The sequence below is a fragment of the Pinus tabuliformis genome, chromosome 2_1 (assembly GCF_031772625.1).
Source record: "Pinus tabuliformis cultivar Carrire ecotype Pingquan chromosome 2_1, CPIR1, whole genome shotgun sequence".
Classification (NCBI taxonomy): Eukaryota; Viridiplantae; Streptophyta; class Pinopsida; order Pinales; family Pinaceae; genus Pinus; species Pinus tabuliformis.
Genome location: NC_142299.1, coordinates 488,435,724 through 488,441,001, shown reverse-complemented (window position 1 = coordinate 488,441,001; position 5,278 = coordinate 488,435,724).

Here is a 5,278-nt window from a genome sequence, read left to right as displayed (position 1 = left end):
TCCCTTGGATTTATTATTTTTTTGGATTTATGATAACAATCCCTTGGGTTTATAATATCAATCATGGTCAACCATGTTCAATCATAGCCAACCATGGTCAATCATGGGTAACCATGTTTATTTTAGTGTTTAGAATATTTACCTTTAGGGTTTATATATCTTGGGTTTATGATATTAGTCCATTGGTTTAATATTATTCGCTTGGGTTCATAATCCATTGGGTTTATAAAATCAATTCCTTGGGTTTATTATTCCCCTTGGTTTATAATATCTATCATGGTTAATCATAGCCAACCATGGTCAACCATCGTTAACCATGGTCAAATGTCACATTTCGACAAAGATTTTCTCAATATGAAAATGATCCATGGTCAACCATGGTTAATAACCATGGTCACATTGTGTCAAATATTGTTTCATGGTCCAACGTTACATTGTGAAAACCATGGTCAACCTTCATCCAATGTCGCATTATGACATAAATTGTCTCTATATTAAAATCAACCATCGTGAACCATTGACAATTATGGTCAACCATGGTCAACCAAGGTCCATTGTTGCATTGTGAGAAAGATTCTCTCGATTTGGAAATCAATCATGGTTAGCTATGGTCAACCATGGTCCAATGTAACATTGTGACAAGGATTGTCTCAATATGAAAATCAACCATGGTCAACCATGTTTATTTTAGTGTTTATAATATTTATCTTGGGGTTTATATACCTTGGATTTATAACATTAGTCCCTTTGGTTTAATATTATTCAACAAAGATCAACCATGCTTTATAAAATCAATTGTGGTCAACCACAGTTAATCAGGGTCAACCATTGGCCAACGTCACATTGTGACAAAGATTGTTTCAATATGAAAATCAATCATTGTCTCAACCATGGTCCAACCTCGCATTCTCAAAAAGATTGTCTCAATATGATAATCATGGTCAGCGATGGTCAATCATGGTCAACCATGTTTTATGAAGTCAAACATGGTCACCCATGGTCAATCATGCTTAGCCATGGTCGAACATCGCATTGTGACAAAAAATGTCTTCATATGAAAATCAACCATGGTTAAGCACGGTTAACTGTGGTCCAGTGTTGCATTGTGACAAGAATTGTCTCTATATAAAAATCAACCATAGTCAACCATGGTCAACCACGTTTATTTTAGTGTTTACAATATTTATCTTAGGTTTTATATACCTTGGGTTTATAATATTAGTCCTTGGGTTTAATAATATTCCATTGGGTTCATAATCCCTTGGGGTTTTAGTATTAATTCCTTGGTTTTATTATTCCCTTGGGTTTATAATAACAATCCCTTGGGTTTATAGTATCAATCATGGTCAATCATAACCAACCATGATCAATCATTGTCGACCATATTTATTTTACTATTTACAATATTTATCTTAGGGTTTATATACCTTGGATCTATAATATATTTTTTTTCTAAGTAAAACTGATCTATTAATAAAAACATAATGTACAAAAAGAGGCGCCGACCTCTGCGGTACTAGGTCAACTATATGACCATTTTAAACAGCAAGTCTGGATATCGCGACTACCCCAGTTGGGGAAACCAGTTTGAGAACGAGATAAGAAAAGTTCATTTTACCCACGCAGGGGCTACAGTTCCAGAATTCAAAATTTTTAACTAAAATTAACACTGTGTAAATACTGTAAAATTCAGAAAGACAACCACAGTAAAACCCATAGTATAGTTCAAAATTAACCACAATAAAATAGCCCAAGAGAACCAAAACTCGGAACCCGAGCTGGATGCGAGACTCAAAATTGACTATAGTAAAATGAAAATAAACAAAACGGAACTCAGAACCCGACACGTGACCTGACATGCAACGGCTAGGTGGCTTAGGCTGGTGGCTTCTCTTCCATGATTGGACACCAACCATATTCTTCTAAACCAGTTTCCACTGATTTCCTGCTACCTGCAGTGCCCTCCACTTGAATTCCTTTGTCTTTACGGGTGGCGTCGCCTCCTAGAGTCTGCTATCAGCTGTTGGACGGATGTTCCATGCCTCTCAGCGGGTGGTTGGAACTCAGCTCCCCCTGACAGTTGACGAGCGAAGGAGGAGCCTGGTTCATTTCCGGGTTGAGCTCTGGTTCGGGGCATGAGTTAGTTACCTCTTTGAAGTCCACCATGACGGTGGCAATGATGACCAGTCTATCCATGGAGCAGCGAAACCGGAATTGTGCTTGCTGGGAAGATGCAGTGGAAGTGGTGTGCTGAGCGATTCCACCTGAACGCTGAACCTCATGGGTGCCCAATCTACCTCGGTCGCTATGGGTGTCCTGGTATCTTCCAAGGAAGCGAGAAGTGGAAGGGCTTGGGGGTGGGGAGGCAGACGGAGAGGTGGAGACAGAAGGGGGCAAAGACGAAGAGCGAGTGGTGCCACCCCAACTACCACCTTGCCTGCACCTCATTCTATGGCGTTGGCGCATGATTCTCTGACTAGAAAGCTACAGCGAGTGTTGAGTTTCAGGGTTAGGAGGGGGGGCAAGGACAGTGGAGGGGATGTTGAGAGGAATAGGCTCAAGAGAGGGGCCGAGACCTCAAAATGAAAGTTGCAGAGAAAGGACTAAGAAAAATGATGACCATTTCCCAAGTCGACGCAGCAAAGGAGTTTGCAACGTATTCTCGTAGTGGTGCGAAGGCTCGGCTCTGCTGCAGATGGGTGGCAAGAGAAACTGAGAGGCCGAATGGGTGATTGCAGGGGGCTTTGCTCCATATTTATGAAATTACAGAGAATTTCTCGGTTTTCACAACTGGTTAATGGCGCCGGCCGAGGAGCCAGGACCTGCCTTAATTTCCCACAGGGGAAGGTGCAGGTTTCCATAAGGATCAGCCACCTGCTTGTCCGACGGCTGATGTGCATTAATTGCTCATCTAACACCTGCATCTAGGGGTGCTGCATCCATTTGCACTAGCTTGGTGTATTCCTGTTGGTGTGTGGCATCTTTTATAATTTCAAGCGAACCTGTGTATAGAGTTCGATCACTTATCACCCCTAGATTGGCTAAGAGATCGGCCACTTTGTTGTCGTTTCCCTTGATGTGTTTGAAAGTGATTGCTTTATTAGTTGCAAGCAAATGCTCAATGTGTTGCAAATGAGTTGCAAGTCTCCAGCTATAGGATAGCTTGTTTACTGGAGTTCCATGTATAATTTGTTGGGCCATGTTGATAAGGATTTGAGAATCTCCTTCTATGATTAAGGGAAAGTAGCTATGCTGCTGAGCGAGATTTAGACCTTGCCACAGTCCCTCCAATTCAGCCAAATTGTTTGTGTCCCATCCTGAAGTGCCTAGGTAAAGTAGCAAAGGATTGCCATAATGATCCCTGAAGATTCCTCTGTGTCCAGCCTGACCTGGATTGCCTTTAGAAGCGCCATCAAAGTTGAGCTGGGTGAATCTTGAGGGCGGAGGGCACCACTTGCTGGAAGATTGATGGGCAGGGATGGATCTGTTGGGTGGCTTCTGAGTCCGGATGAGCCTGAGGTTCCAATTCATCCATATATTTCGTTCTTGCGGTTCGATGGGAAAGTCCTCATTACTCCAAGATTGGAGTGCTAGAGTTTCTTGAAGGTTGCTGCACATATTATTCCATATGATTTCTATGGGGGTGGCTTGATTCCTGAAGATATGTTGATTCCTCTCCTTCCAGATTGTCCATATGAGGAGGCCTGGAATGATTCTCCATAATGCATTAAGCAGGGGACTCTTGTACGGGTTTTTAGCCCAGTGACGAATGGTTTTGGTGATGTCTTCTTTAACTCTGCCATCTTTTTGACATCTGAAAATTGTTTTTTCCCAAAGTTTGTTTGCCAGATTGCAGGAATCCATGAGATGTTGTATAGTTTCCTCCTGTTGCTTGCAGTTGGGGCATCTTGAGGGGCCATGATATTTTTTTTTCCTTAAGTTGTCCCAAGTAAGAATTCTTTTATGGTAGAGCAGCCATAGAAAAGTTGAGATCTTGGGCCAGATTTTAGGGGACCACACTTTGTCCCAAAGAGGGTCCTTGTTGGGCTGAGGATTGATCATAAGGTTGTATGCCTCTTGTGTGGTGAAGGTGCCACGTGGTTTGTATCCCCAATGTAATATATCCTTTTCTTCAGAAAATCTGATTCACCTATTGGTTAGCTCTGTGTCCAGCTCCTTATACATTATCTCTGTACCATTCCTGATGATGAGTTCTACTTTGCGCCATTGTCTATATCCCTGATCGAGGGTGGGAATCCAGTATTGGTTGACCGTTTCCCATCAATGTACTTCCTCGTCCTCTATTCATGGAGGTGACATTAAGTTGTTGAGTTTGAGTCTTTGCTGCCATGAATCTGTCCAGAAACGAGCACTATTGTCGTCTCTTATTTCCCAAAAGTTGTGCTGATGGATCACGTTTCTGTGCATTCTAGCCGAGTCCCAGATTAGGGAGCCCTTACCCGTGTCTGTAAGCCTGATTAGTTCTTCATTTGATATGTGGTTGGCATACTTAGCTCTCCATAGGATTGCCCAGGGAGTGTGCGGGGCTGAAAGCCACTTCCACCAGATTTGTGCTCCCATGACCGCGTTACTATGTTGAGGGTCACGAAGACTGATTCCTCCAAGGTTTTTTGGGAGGAAAACTATAGCCCACTTGACCAGTGCCCATTTGCAGTTGTGTCCCGCTGATCCCCATAGAAAGTTCCTTTGGAGATCTTTGATTTTTTTGAGAACCCATTTGGGCACTGCTAAAATAGAGAATAGATAAAGAGGCATAGATTGTAGTACAGCTTTGATGAGGATTAGTCGGCTTGCCATGTTTAGGGTTCTAAAGGTCCAAGAGGTGAGGCGGGATTCAAGCTTATCGAGGAGAATTTTCCAAGAGGAGTGCTTGAGGGCAGAATCAGTTAAGGGGGCACCAAGGTACTTGGAGGGGAGAGAGGCAACAGAGAATCCCAGAATGCAAGCTATGGAGGATTGAGTTATGGCAGGAGTATGAAAAAGGAAGATCTGGGATTTAACTGTGTTGATATTGGCACCAGATGTGACAGAGAAATCATCAAGGAGGGATTTGAATTTTCGAGCTTCTTGGACCGAGGGATGCCCAAATAACATGTTATCATCCACAAATTGCTGGTGGGTAATGGCAGGGGAATTATGAAGGGAGATTCCTCTAAGTTGTTGCTCTTGGAGGGCATGCTTTATGGTTCTACCCAGCCCTTCAGCCATAAGAATGAAGAGGAATGGAGAGAGGGGATCCCCTTGGTGGATGCCTCTT